Genomic DNA, 15,213 nt, shown 5'->3' with positions numbered 1-15,213 from the left:
TTCTTTCATGTTTTCTAGCAATTATTGATGGAAATGTAGACCTTCTTGCAGCTGAACACCTCCGCTCCCGCTTTTGATCGTACATTGTCAGGCATTCGCACCTTGTCTTACCCACTTTTTACAAACTTTAGTCGAACAGTCACACCTACTTGCAGCCGAACACAACCTCTCCCGCTTTTGATGATGTATGGACCGGCATTCTTACCTTTTCTAACACATTTTTCAGCAATTATGGTCGGAGATTCACACATACTCACAGCCGAACAACTCCGCTCCCGCATTTGATGGTGTATAGTCGGGCATTCTCACCCTTTCTCATCAGCTTTTTGCAAATTATGATCTGACATTCACACCTACTTGCAGTCGAACAGCTCTGCTCCCGCTTTTGATTATGTTTGGTTGGATATTCGAACCTTTTCTTAACTGCTTTTTACAAACTTTGGTTGGACGTTCACACCTTCTTGTAGCCGAACACATGCACTCCTGCTTTTGATGATGTATGGTTGGGCATTCGCACCTTTTTTTTACCCATTTTTCAGGTATTATGGGTGGACATTCACACCTACTTGCAGCCAAAAAACCACCTCTCCCGCTTTTGATGATGTATTGTCCGGCATTCTAGTCTTTTCTATCACATTTTTCAGCATTTATGATCTGACATTCACACCTACTTGCAGTCGAACAGCTCTGCTCCCGCTTTTGATTATGTTCGGTTGGATATTCAAACCTTTTCTTAACTGCTTTTTACAAACCATGGTCGGACGTTCACACCTTCTTGCAGCCGAACACCCCCGCTTCCGCTTTTGATGGTATATATTCGGGTATTCGAACCTTCTCTTACCCGCTTTTTACAAACCATGGTTGGACTTTCATACCTTCTTGTAGCTGAACAACTCCACTCCTGCTTTTGATGATTTATGGTTGGACATTCGCATCTTTTCCTACCCATTTTTCAGTAATTATGGGTGGATATTCACATCTTCTTGCAGCTGAACACCTCCTCTCCCGCTAATGATCATGTAAGGTTTGATATTCGAAAATTTTCTTTCATGTTTTAAAGCAATTATTAATGGACATTCACACCTACTTGCAGCCGAACACCACCTCTCCCGCTTTTGATGATGTATGGACCGGCATTCTTACCTTTTCTAACACATTTTTCAGCAATTATGGTTGGAAAATCACACCTACTCACAGCCGAACAACTCCGCTACCGCATTTGATGGTGTATAGTCGGGGTTTCTCACCCTTTCTCATCAGCTTTTTGCAAATTATTCTCTGACATTCACACCTACTTGCAGTCGAACAGCTCTGCTCCCGCTTTTGATTATGTTTGGTTAGATATTCGAACCCTTTCTTAACTGCTTTTTCACAAACTTTGGTTGGACGTTCACACCTTCTTGTAGCCGAACACATGCACTCCTGCTTTTGATGATGTATGGTTGGGCATTCGCACCTTTTTTTTTACCCATTTTTCAGGTATTATGGGTGGACATTCACACCTTCTTGCAGCTGAACACCTCCTCTCCCACTTATGATCATGTGTGGTTTGATTTTCGAAAATTTTCTTTCATGTTTTCTAGCAATTATAGATGGACATTTAGACCTTCTTGCAGCTGAACACCACCTCTCCCGATTTTGATTATGTATGGACCGGCATTTTTACCTTTTCTAACACATTTTTCAGCAATTATGGTTGGAGATTCACACCTACTCACAGCCGAACAACTCCGCTACCGCATTTGATGGTGTATAGTCGGGCATTCTCACCCTTTCTCATCAGCTTTTTGCAAATTATGATCTGACATTCACACCTACTTGCAGTCGAACAGCTCTGCTCCCGCTTTTGATTATGTATGGTTGGATATTCAAACCTTTTCTTAACTGCTTTTTACAAACTTTGGTTGGACGTTCACACCTTCTTGTAGCCGAACACATGCACTCCTGCTTTTGATGATGTATGGTTGGGCATTCGCACCTTTTTTTTACCCATTTTTCAGGTATTATGGGTGGACATTCACACCTTCTTGCAGCTGAACACCTCCTCTCCCACTTATGATCATGTTTGGTTTGATTTTCGAAAATTTTCTTTCATGTTTTCTAGCAATTATTGATGGACATTTAGACCTTCTTGCAGCTGAACACCACCTCTCCCGATTTTGATTATGTATGGACCGGCATTTTTACCTTTTCTAACACATTTTTCAGCAATTATGGTTGGAGATTCACACCTACTCACAGCCGAACAACTCCGCTACCGCATTTGATGGTGTATAGTCGGGCATTCTCACCCTTTCTCATCAGCTTTTTGCAAATTATGATCTGACATTCACACCTACTTGCAGTCGAACAGCTCTGCTCCCGCTTTTGATTATGTTTGGTTGGATATTCGAACATTTTCTTAACTGCTTTTTACAAACTTTGGTCGGACGTTCACACCGTCTTGCAGCCGAACACCTCCGCTTCCGCTTTTGATGGTATATAGTCGGGCATTCGAGCCTTTTCTTACCCGCCTATTACTTACTATGGTTGGACATTCAAACCTTCTTGTAGCCGAACACATCCGCTCCTGCTTTTGATGATGTATGATTTGGCATTCGCACCTTTTCTTACCCATTTTTCAGTAATTTTTGGTCGGACATTCAGACCTTCTTGCACCTGAACACCTCTGCTCCCGCTTTTGATTGTGTATAGTCGGGCTTTCGAGCCTTTTCTTCCCCGATTTTTACAAATTGTGGTTGGACATTCAGACCTTGCAGCCGAAAACCTCCGCTCCCTCTTTTGATCATACATTGTCGGGCATTCGCCCCTTGTCTTACACGGTTTTTACAAACTTTAGTCAGACATTCACACCTTGCAGCTGAACCACCTCCATTCCCTGTTTTGATCATGTGTGGTCTGGAAATACTACCTTTTCTTCCCCCGTTTGTGAGTAATTATGGCTGGACATTCACACCTACTTGCAGCCGAAAAACCACCTCTCCCGCTTTTGTTGATGTATTGTCCGGCATTCTAGTCTTTTCTATCACATTTTTCAGCAATTATGATCTGACATTCACACCTACTTGCAGTCGAACAACTCTGCTCCCGCTTTTGATTATGTTCGGTTGGATATTCAAACCTTTTCTTAACTGCTTTTTACAAACTTTGGTCGGACGTTCACACCTTCTTGCAGCCGAACACCTCCGCTTCCGCTTTTGATGGTATATATTCGGGTATTCGAACCTTCTCTTACCCGCTTTTTACAAACCATGGTTGGACTTTCATACCTTCTTGTAGCTGAACAACTCCACTCCTGCTTTTGATGATTTATGGTTGGACATTCGCATCTTTTCCTACCCATTTTTCAGTAATTATGGGTGGATATTCACACCTTCTTGCAGCTGAACACCTCCTCTCCCGCTAATGATCATGTAAGGTTTGATATTCGAAAATTTTCTTTCATGTTTTAAAGCAATTATTAATGGACATTCACACCTACTTGCAGCCGAACACCACCTCTCCCGCTTTTGATGACGTATGGCATTCTTACCTTTTCTAACAAATTTTTCAGCAATTATGGTTGGAGAATCACACCTACTCACAGCCGAACAACTCCGCTACCGCATTTGATGGTGTATAGTCGGGATTTCTCACCCTTTCTCATCAGCTTTTTGCAAATTATTCTCTGACATTCACACCTACTTGCAGTCGAACAGCTCTGCTCCCGCTTTTGATTGTGTGGTTAGATATTCGAACCTTTTCTTAACTGCTTTTTCACAAACTTTGGTCGGACGTTCACACCTTCTTGCAGCCGAACACCTACGCTTCCGGTTTTGGTAGTGTATATTCGGGCATACGAACCTTTTCTTACCCGCTTTTTACAAACCATGGTCGGACTTTCACACCTTCTCTTAGCTGAACAACTCCGCTCCCTCTTTTGATTGTGTACAGTCGGGTACTTTAACCTTTTCTTACCCGCTTTTTACCAACTATGATCGGACATTCACACCGTCTTACAGCGGAACACCTCCGCTACCTCTTTTGATGGTGTATGTTCGGGCATTCGAACCTTTTCTTACCCGCTTTTTAAAACCAGGGTCGGACTTTCACACCTTTTAGTAGCCGAACAACTCCGCTCCCGCTATTGATTGTGTACAGTCGGTTATTTTAACCTTTTCTTACCCGCTTTTTACCAACTATGGTCGGACATTCACACCTTCTTACAGCGGAAGACCTCCGCTCCCTCTTTTGATGGTGTATGTTTGGGCATTCGAACCTTTTCTTACCCGCTTTTTACAAACTATGGTCGGACATTCAAACCTTCTTGTAGCCGAACACATCCACTCGTGCATTTGATGATGTATGGTTGGGAATTCGCACCTTTTCTTACCCATTTTTCAGTAATTATGGGTGGACATTCACACCTTCTTGCAGCTGAACACCTCCTCTCCCGCTTATTATCATGTGCGGTTTGATATTCGAAAATTCTCTTTCATGTTTTCTAGCAATTATTGATGGACATTCAGACCTTCTTGCAGCTGAACACCTCCGCTCCAGCTTTTGATGGTGTATAGTTGGGCTTTCGAGCCTTTTCTTCCCCGTTTTTTACAAATTATGGTTGGACATTCAGACCTTCTTTCAGCCGAAAACCTCCGCTCCCTCTTTTGATCATACATTGTCGGGCATTCGCACCTTTTCTTACCCGCTTTTTACAAACTTTAGTCGGACATTAACACCTTCTTGCAGCTTAACCACCTCCGCTCCCTGTTTTGATCATGTATGGTCTGGCAATACTACCTTTTCTTACCCATTTGTGAGTAATTATGGCTGGACATTCACACCTACTTGCAGCCGAACACCACCTCTCCCGCTTTTGATGATGTATGGACCGGCATTCTTACCTTTTCTAACACATTTTTCAGCAATTATGGTTGGAGATTCACACCTACTCACAGCCGAACACCTCCGCTCCAGCATTTGATGGTGTATATTCGGGCATACGAACCTGTTCTTACCCGCTTTTTACAAACCATGGTCAGACTTTCACACCTTCTTGTAGCTGAACAACTCCGCTCCCTCTTTTGATTGTGTACAGTCGGGCATACAAACCTGTTCTTACCCGCTTTTTACAAACTACGGTCGGACATTCAAACCTTCTTGTAGCCGAACACATCCACTCCTGCTTTTGATGATGTATGGTTGGGCATTCGCACCTTTTCTTACCCATTTTTCAGTAATTATGGGTGGATATTCACACCTTCTTGCAGCGGAACACCTCCTCTCCCGCTTATGATTATGTGCGGTTTGATATTCGAAAATTTTCTTTCATGTTTTATAGCAATTATTGATGGACATTCATACCTTCTTGAAGCCGAACACATCCACTCCTGCTTTTGATGATGTATGGTTGGGCATTCTAACCTACTTGTTGCCCGTTTTTCATTAATTATGGGTGGACATTCACACCTTGTCGCAGCCAAACACCTCCGCTCCCTGTTTTGATCATGTATGTTTTGACATTCGCACCTTTTCTCACCTGCTTTTTACTATTGTCGGCCAATCACAGCTTCCTCTCCACCATACTCGTATGGTAGGAAATTCTCACCCACTCTCATCCGAAGACCTCTCCTCCCGCTTTTGTTAATATTTAGTCGGGCATTCGAACCTTTTCTTACCCACTTTTTACAAATTATGGTCGAACATTCACACCTACTTGCAGCTGAATACTTCCGCTCCACCTTTTAGCGATGTATGGTTGGCATTTGCACCTTTTGTTACCCTATTTTTATACTGATTGCTGAAGATTAAGTTGTTCTTTCTCAAACTACAATTTTTTTTTAATTGTTGAAACTTGATTTGAAGTGGATAAATAAGGAGGACAAACAGTTTTAAGTCACGCTGATAGAAGAAATTAATTTTATAGCAAAATCTGTATTTCGTCATATGTCGAGAGATGCTTATTGCTGAAGAAGTTCTTTCTCATTCTACAAAGTACAACGTTGTTTATCGTTGAAACTTGATTAGACATGAATAAATATGAAGGACAAAGCAGTCTTAACTTGGTTTGAGTTAATTAATTCGTTTTATAGGAGAATCCGAATTCGTGCTTATTTTCGGATTCCTGAAGAATGAGTCTGGTTCTTTCTCATAATACAAAGTTTGTTGTTTATTGTTGAAACTTCATCAGAAGTGAAGAAATAAATGAATGCCTATCAACAAATTTGGGATCTAAACTCTACTGCTTCCTCTAAAATAATTTCTTTTCTCAATTCAGAAATGTGTGTGTGTAAGTCACAACACCCGTGACACCAAAACGGCTTTCTTTTCTCTCTTTTCTCTACACTCTGCACTATGAGCACACACACCAAATCAGAAAGGCTTTTTTCTCTCTTTTCTACATTATGGACTGTGGGGACACAAAACCGCTCTCTCTTTTTTTTTTTTGATTGTGTGCCAGGGCGTTGTCTCACGTATTAGATTATGCTTACGATACGAATGGGTTTATCAGTCACATCAGAATCCATACATACTGATCCTCCCGTAATAAAATGGTCGGATCTTATCAAACACACTTTGTTTCTTGTGACAATCAAGTCAGCGAAACAGCGTATACACGTCAAGACACTGAATCAAGTTTGTCACAAGAACTCATAAGTTTGGCAGTATTGCTCTGCCGTCAGCAATCATACACCCATTTTATTTTCGTGAGACGTGCAGGCACCTGTTCATCTACTGTTCTATCACTATGAATTAGTTTATCTATTATCAATAAGGATACTTCTACAACTACTATCAAAGTATGTCCAGACTTCTTATGTTGTCAGTTGCTATATATGAATAAGTGGGTAGCTACTGACAAGCATTAAGCATGTCACACAGCCCAAACATATAACATTTCAGGACACACCACACAGTTAACAACCACAGTGAAGTGTCAAAGCCCAAACATTCAACAGGACACTTACACAACACATTTAAATCAAACAGTCAGACAACATACAAGAACATATACCCCAGCCGGCATTGCTCCCTGCCTATTTTCCTACAGCTCACTATGTGTGCGCACACCTTTATTCACAAACTCTTCAACTTATACTCTTTTACCGAAGCTGCTACAGCTCGATTGGCAGAATACCCTTAGATCCTATTTCGGTGAATTTGACATCTGCCTTACATGTAACAGATTAGCGGTTTAGCAGTTTTAATTTAGTTTGAGTGAAGGAATTCATTTTATAGCAAAATCCGAAATCGTGAAGCACTCATGAAAGTAAGCTTATTCTCGGATTCCTGAAACTTTAGATTTGCTCTTTCTTTTACTGCAAAGTACAACGTTGTTTTTTTTGTTTAAATCTTTCTAGACATGGTAAATATGAACGACAAAGCAGTTTTAACATAGTTTGAGTGAAGGAATTCATTTTATAGATAAAATCCCAAGAGTCTGCAGAGAAAAGAGAGTGAATGCGAAGTAGACTTTAACACGGCTATGGGAGCGAGCCGAGTGTCGGCTAACCGGGAGAATTGCTTGAAAGAAACGCGACACCGAATGAGCGGTCAGAACAAAGCCTCAATACGGGATTCTCGTGGTGTTTTTGTTGCTGCCTTGTCTTTTGCATAGAGTAAAAGACAAGGCAGCCATCGAATAGGGCCTGATTGTTCCTAGTTGGTCAGCCGAGGAGCAAGGGGGGGGGGGGGGCAAGCGTCTCAACCAAGCAAAGCTCACCATGGGGAAGGTGGCTATACCAACTAGCCTCATGCCCTGCTCCCGCAGTGACGGATAATCGTACTCTGGTTTCTTTTCATAACATACAAGTCTTTCGCCTTTTACTAAAGACTTCCGTGGAGAGCAGCATTAATGAGTTGTTTCTATTATTGGCAGAATTTACCTTTGCGGGTGAAGCCCTTTCTGGCTGTGCAAAAGAAATCTTGCTACTTTGCAGAGTTACTTCTCTGAGTAGAGTCGCCTTACTTGTTGCGACTGTGCCGATGTTCGAAGCTGGAGTGCAAAGTTGTTGCTTGAATGGTGCTTGCTGGAGCATGCGGGAGTGCAAAGTTATACCATTTAAAAGGGCTGAAGAGTGCTCAGTGCAGCGGGTGGGCGGAGGTGCAACGTGACACTCTGGCCACCTATGGCCATAAAAAGAACACTGCTACAAGTGCGCATTGTGCCAGCAAGGGCCCTCGGACCTGAAACAGTGGACAGTTATCGCTTCTCGGCCTTTTGGCTAAGATCAAGTGTAGTATCTGTTCTTATCAGTTTAATATGTCCTCTATACGAGGACAACATATTAAATGGATTTTTAAGAATAGGAGTTGAAAAAGAAGCTTGCTCCGTTCACTCCAAGCCTCGACCCGGTACTGCAGTGCCGCTGGGAACGGTGCACTCTACTCTGCTCTTGTGAAAAAGCAAACAGCGGTGCAGGATGGAAGTTTCAGGGAGCCCAAGATGAAACTTTCTTTTAATCTGCTGAGAAAAGAGAGTGAATGCGAAGTGGACTTTAACACGGCTCTGGGAGCGAGCCGAGTGCGGGCTAACCGGGAGAATTGCTTGAAAGAAACGCGACACCGAATGAGTGGTCGGAACAAAGCCTCAATACGGTGTTCCCGTGGTGTTTGTGGCTGCCTTGTCTTTTGCACAGAGTATAAGACAAGGCAGCCATCGAATAGATTGTTTCTACTTGGTCAGCCGAGGAGCAGGGGGGGGGGGGCAAGCGTCTCAACCAAGCAAAGCTCACCAAGTAGGAACAATCGGGCCCTTTTCGATGGCTGCAACACCTGAAAGAGATATTGATGCGAGACCCGATCAAATGCTTTTTCAAAGTCTAAATTTAAGATGACAAGCCGGGTGTTTCTGTCTCTAGCGTAATCAATGATGTCTCGAATCAGTACGAGGCTGTCGGTGAGTTGTCTCCCTGAGATGGCACAAGCTTGGTCTGGGTGAATTACCTCCTCTAAAACAGAGGACATCCGTGTCGCTAAAACCTTGCTAAAAAGTTTACAGTCAAAGTTTAAAAGTGTGATGGGCCTCCAATTCTTTAGGTCAGTCTTATAATTTTTTTTATAAAGTAGAGTCACTATTCCCACTCTAAAACTGTCAGGCAGTCGGTCGAGTTTTTCAAAATCTTTAAAAACATCTAAAATGTCTGATGATAAAAGGTCCCAATAGGTCAGATAGAATTCTGCAGGAAGCCCGTCTAAACCCGGAGCTCGACTTCTCTTAAAACCTGTTAGGCATTTTTTTAACTCTAAAGCAGTAAAATTCTGTGTCAAGTGTGCATTCTCTTTTACGGTTTTGTCAACGAATTTTAAGATTTCTGCCGATGTTTCCAAGTGCACTGGTTTCTCTTTGTACATGTTACTATAAAAGGTATGTACAGTTTCAATCATCTCTTGTGTGGATTTTGTTAAAAACCCATCTTCTCTTTTTAGATTTTGAATACACTCCTTTTTATTTATAACTTTCTTTCTTTTTCACCTTCCTCAATTTCCTGCTCCCTGCTTCTTACAAAAATTCCTTTACTCTTTATTTCTGCTAAAACTGACATTTCCTTTTTGACATCTTTGATTTCTTCTTTAAAGTCTATGCCACACTGATTTAGTTTAAAGTAGCGCTGTAAGCGTTTATGTAGTCCCATCATACATCTATTCTCTTTCCTTTTTTTACGTTTACCTTGCTGTTTAAAAAAAGTCTGGGTCGTTTCCTTCACCATTTCCCACCATTGTGCATGTGTTTCGTAGAGGTCTTGAAGGGTCTGCCACTCTTTATAACATTCCCTGTACTGACTGACTATGATTTCATCCTCCAACAGGGAACAGTTGAGTTTCCACAGACCACTTCCTACCGTCACACCAGAAGGGGGTGAAAGGGTGCAGGAGAGCATAAGGTGGTCTGAAAAGAAAACAGTGGTTAATCTAACATCAGTGGGTGGGCAATCTCTAGTAAAGAAATAATCAATGCGAGAGGCTCTGGTGCCATCATGACTAAACCAGGTGAAGCCCTCCTCTCTGGGATGCATGGTTTTAAAACAGTCAGTAAGCTTAAAATCCCTGCATATGCCCTGAAGTAAAATCGAAGTCTTATCCACTTTAAAATCTACCCCTGCTCTTTTTCTATCTTTCCTGCTCAAGATACAGTTAAAATCCCCTCCTACAACTAAAGGTACTTGCCCTAGCATGTAAAGCTGTATATCTTCTAAAAGGTCATACCTTTCATTTTTTCCATTGAAACCATAAATATTTAAGAGGTTAAAGTCTTGCCCCATAAAATTCAAGTGTGCTAAAAGTGCCCGTCCGTCTCTCACCACTGTGCTACCTTTCACCAGAACATGCGGATTTTTAATTAGAATGGCCACACCATCATTTTTATTTTGATTTGAGCCACTCCATATCGATAAATGGGGCCACATTTCCTCCCATTGTCTATGGTTTTTTAAAAAAGGTAGTCCACATTCTTGTATTAAAAACACATCTGATTTTATGGAGTCTAAGAAGGATAAAATACTCTGGGCTCTTGTCTTTGATTTCACACTTCTCACATTTAGTGTTGAGAAGGTGAGAACCATTAAAAGCATAAAGGAAAGTAGGTATGTCATTTTCGTTTTTCTAAGTTATCAAAACAAATTACACACAGGTTATTTCTTGGGAAACTAGCTCTTCCTTCATTTCTTTAGGTGAAAAGTGAGTAGGGTGATCTATATTTCCTTTTCGGACTCTCGGTGTTGGCCTCTGACGCAATGTTGCATTTAACTTTGAGTCCCTGGGGGTTGATTGCAGAGCTGAAGTTAAAAAGGAGACCTCATTTGGTGAAGACTCTAGGTTCTTCCACTGAAGAACTGTCTGAAAGGGACCTAACCCTTCCCCTCTTCTCTGATACCACTGGGGAATCAGAGGCTCAGATGCCGTCCTCTTCGGCTGTTGACCTTCGGGGAGGTGAGTATCTTCACTAGACTCACCTGTCTGCTCTTCCTCCTCATTTAGCGTAGCTCCACCCTCTGCCTGTGAATTCTCACAGACTTCAACACTGAGTGGTGAGGCCTCTACAGGCCCCTCCCCTTTTTGCTCCTCACTTCCAATCCAAGCTTTTGGCGGGAAGTTTGAATTTATTGGGTCAACCTCTTCACTTTGTTCACCAACTGCCACCTTTGGTCCTTCTCTTTGTTGGCTTGACTGTGGCTTTACCGTCTTTAATTTGTTGGCAAAAGATTTAGGGCAATCTCTGAAGAGGTGATTTATTTCTCCACAGAGATTACATTTCCTGCCATTTGGACACTCTCCAAAAGTTTGCCCAATTTCTCTGCTCTTCCCACATAACACCTTGGTACAAGCCTCAACCAGGTGCCCATGCTCACAACACTTGCGGCAGAACTTGGGCAGCCCCTGGTAGTGGATGTAACCTCGGTTTTCAAGGTGGCCAGAGTGTCGCCCACCCGCTGCACTGAGCACTCTTCAGCCCTTTTAAATGGTATAACTTTGCACTCCCGCACGCTCCAGCAAGCACCATTCAAGCAACAACTTTGCACTCCAGCTTCGAACATCGGCACAGTCGCAACAAGTAAGGCGACTCTACTCAGAGAAGTCACTCTGCACAGTAAGAAGATTTCTTTTGCACAGACAGAAAGGGCTTCACCCGCAAAGGTAAAGCCTGCCAAAAATAGAAACAACTCATTAGTGCTGCTCTCCACAGAAATCTTTAGTAAAAGGCGAAAGACTTACGTTATGAAGAGAAACCAGAGTACGATTATCCGTCACTGCGGGAGCAGGGCATCAGGCTAGTTGGCATAGCCACCTTCCCCATGGTGAGCTTTGCTTGGTTGAGACGCTTGCTCCCCCCCCCCCCTTGCTCCTCGGCTGACCAACTAGGAACAATCGGGCCCTATTCGATGGCTGCCTTGTCTTTTACTCTGTGCAAAAGACAAGGCAGCAACAAAAACACCACGAGAATCCCGTATTGAGGCTTTGTTCTGATCACTCATTCGGTGTCGCGTTTCTTTCAAGCAATTATCCCGGTTAGCCCGCACTCGGCTCGCTCCCATAGCCGTGTTAAAGTCTACTTCGCATTCACTCTCTTTTCTCAGCAGACTCTTGGGATTTTATCTATAAAATGAATTCCTTCACTCAAACTATGTGAAAACTGCTTTGTCCTTAATATTTACCATGTCTAGAAAGATTTAAACAAAAAAAAACAACGTTGTACTTTGCAGTAAAAGAAAGAGCAAATCTAAAGTTTCAGGAATCCGAGAATAAGCTTACTTTCATGAGTTCTTCACGATTTCGGATTTTGCTATAAAATGAATTCCTTCACTCAAACTAAATTAAAACTGCTAAACCGCTAATCTGTTATATGTAAGGCAGATGTCAAATTCACCGAAATAGGATCAAAGGGTATTCGGCCAATCGAGCTGTAGCAGCTTCGGTAAAAGAGTATAAGTTGAAGAGTTTGTGAATAAAGGTAAAAAAATAGGAAATAGGCAGGGAGCAATGCCGGCTGGGGTATATGTTCTTGTATGTTGTCTGACTGTTTGATTTGAATGTGTTGTGTAAGTGTCCTGTTGAATGTTACATGTTTGGGCTTTGACACGCTTCACTGTGGTTGTTAACTGTGTGGTGTGTCCTGAAATGTTATATGTTTGGGCTGTGTGACATGCTTAATGCTTGTCAGTAGCTACCCACTTATTCATATATAGCAACTGACAACATAAGAAGTCCGGACATACTTTGATAGTAGTTGTAGAAGTATCCTTATTGATAATAGATCACTAATTCATAGTGATAGAACAGTAGATGAACAGGTGCTTGCACATGTCTCACGAAAATAAAATGGGTGTATGATTGCTGACGGCAGAGCAATACTGCCAAACTTATGAGTTCTTGTGGCAAACTTGATTCAGTGTCTTGACGTGTATACGCTGTTTCGCTGACTTGATTGTCACAAGAAACAAAGTGTGTTTGATAAGATCCGACCATTTTATTACGGGAGGATCAGTATGTATGGATTCTGATGTGACTGATAAACCCATTCGTATCTTAAGCATAATCTAATACGTGAGACAACGCCCTGGCACACGATAAAAAAAAAAAAAGAAAGAGAGTGGTTTTGTGTCCCCACAGTCCATAATGTAGAAAAGAGAGAAAAAAGCCTTTCTGGTTTGGTGTGTGTGCTCATAGTGCAGAGTGTAGAGAAAAGAGAGAAAAGAAAGCCGTTTTGGTGTCACGGGTGTTGTGACTTACACACACACATTTCTGAATTGAGAAAGGAAATTATTTTAGAGGAAGCACTAGAGTTTAGATCCCACATTTGTTGATAGGCATTCATTTATTTCTTCACTTCTGATGAAGTTTCAACAATAAACAACAAACTTTGTATTATGAGAAAGAACCAGACTCATTCTTCAGGAATCCGAAAATAAGCTCTATTTTATGAGTTATGCACGAATTCGGATTCTCCTATAAAACGAATTTATTAACTCAAACCAAGTTAAGACTGCTTTGTCCTTCATATTTATTCATGTCTAATCAAGTTTCAACGATAAACAACGTTGTACTTTGTAGAATGAGAAAGAATTTCTTCAGCAATAAGCATCTCTCGACATATGACGAAATACAGATTTTGCTATAAAATTAATTCCTTCTATCAGCCTGACTTAAAACTGTTTGTCCTCCTTATTTATCCACTTCAAATCAAGTTTCAACAATTAAAAAAAAATTGTAGTTTGAGAAAGAACAACTTAATCTTCAGCAATCAGTATAAAAAGAGGTGCAAATGCCAACCATACATACCTAAAAGTTGGAGCGGAAGTATTCAGCTGCAAGTAGGTGTGAATGTTCGACCATAATTTGTAAAAAGTGGGTAAGAAAAGGTTCGAATGCCCGACTAAATATTAACAAAAGCGGGAGGAGAGGTCTTCGGATGAGAGTGGGTGAGAATTTCCAACCATAATCTATAAAATACGGTGAAAAAAAATATGTGAATGCCTCATAGAACACTAAAAGCGGAAGTGTTCGGCTGCAAGAAGGTGTGAATGTCCGACTATATTTGGTGAAAAGCAGGTGAAGCAAGGTCTGAATGCCCAACCTTACATCATCAAAAGCGAGATCAGAGGTGTTTGGCTGCAAGAAGGCCATAGTTTGCCAAAAGCGGGTAAGGTGCGAATGACCGACTAAATATCAACAAAAGTGGGGGCGGAGGTCTTCGGATGCAAGTGGGTGTGAATATCCCACCATACAAGTATGGTGGAGAGGAAGCTGTGAATGGCCGACCATAGTAAAAGGCGGGTGAGAGAAGGTGCGAATGTCAAAACCATACATAATCAAAACAGGGAGCGGAGGTGTTCTGCTGTAAGAAGGTGTGAATGTCCAACCATAGTTGGTAAAAAGCGGGTAAGAAAAGGTTAAAATACCCGACTGTACACAATCAATAGCGGGAGCGGAGTTGTTCGGCTACTAAAAGGTGTGAAAGTCCGACCATGGTTTGTAAAAAGCGGGTAAGAAAAGGTGCGAATGCCCGACAATGTATGATCAAAAGAGGGAGTGGAGGTTTTCGGCTGCAAGAAGGTCTGAATGTCCAACCATAATTTGTAAAAACCAGGGAAGAAAAGGCTCGAAAGCCCGACTATACACCATCAAAAGTGGGAGCGGAGTTGTTCAGCTGCAAGACGGTCTGAATGTCCATCAATAATTGCTAGAAAACATGAAAGAAAATTTTCGAATATCAAACTGCACATGATCATAAGCGGGAGAGGAGGTGTTCAGCTGCAAGAAGGTGTGAATGTCTACCCATAATTACTGAAAAATGGGTAAGAAAAGGTGCGAATGCCTAACCATACATCATCAAAAGAGGGAGCAGAGGTGTTCCGCTGTAAGACGGTGTGAATGTCCGACCATAGATGGTAAAAAGCGGGTAAGAAAAGGTTAAATTACCCGACTGTACACAATCAAAAGAGGGAGCGGAGTTGTTCAGCTAAGAGAAGGTGTGAAAGTCCGACCTTGGTTTGTAAAAAGCGGGTAAGAAAAGGTTTGTATGCCCGAATATACACCATCAAAAGCGGAAGCGGAGGTGTTCGGCTGCAAGATATTGTGAACGTCCGACCAAAGTTTGTAAAAAGCAGTTAAGAAAAGGTTCGAATATCTAACCAAACATAATCAAAAGCGGGAGCAGAGCTGTTCGACTGGAAGTAGGTGTGAATGTCAGATCATAATTTGCAAAAAGCTGATGAGAAAGGGTGAGAATGCCCGACT

At 41.9% G+C, this 15,213-nt stretch overlaps 3 non-coding genes across 3 annotated transcripts; 2 read left to right on the top strand and 1 right to left on the bottom strand.

Annotated features, from left to right (window-relative positions):
• Positions 1-7,762: 7,762 nt before the first annotated feature.
• LOC140286369 (U5 spliceosomal RNA) lies at positions 7,763-7,876 on the top strand. The gene has a single exon (XR_011911199.1). It is a non-coding gene; the product is annotated as a U5 spliceosomal RNA (small nuclear RNA).
• Positions 7,877-8,184: 308 nt separating this feature from the next.
• LOC140286363 (U2 spliceosomal RNA) lies at positions 8,185-8,368 on the top strand. The gene has a single exon (XR_011911194.1). It is a non-coding gene; the product is annotated as a U2 spliceosomal RNA (small nuclear RNA).
• A 3,234-nt stretch (positions 8,369-11,602) lies between these two features.
• LOC140286372 (U5 spliceosomal RNA) lies at positions 11,603-11,714 on the bottom strand. The gene has a single exon (XR_011911202.1). It is a non-coding gene; the product is annotated as a U5 spliceosomal RNA (small nuclear RNA).
• Positions 11,715-15,213: the final 3,499 nt, after the last annotated feature.

Source organism: Leuresthes tenuis, unplaced genomic scaffold (assembly GCF_036924035.1).
Source record: "Leuresthes tenuis unplaced genomic scaffold, fLeuTen1.0.hap1 SCAF_86, whole genome shotgun sequence".
NCBI classification, from domain to species: domain Eukaryota; kingdom Metazoa; phylum Chordata; class Actinopteri; order Atheriniformes; family Atherinopsidae; genus Leuresthes; species Leuresthes tenuis.
Note: the sequence above shows the minus strand (reverse complement) of the source record. Positions and strands in the feature narration are given on the sequence as shown.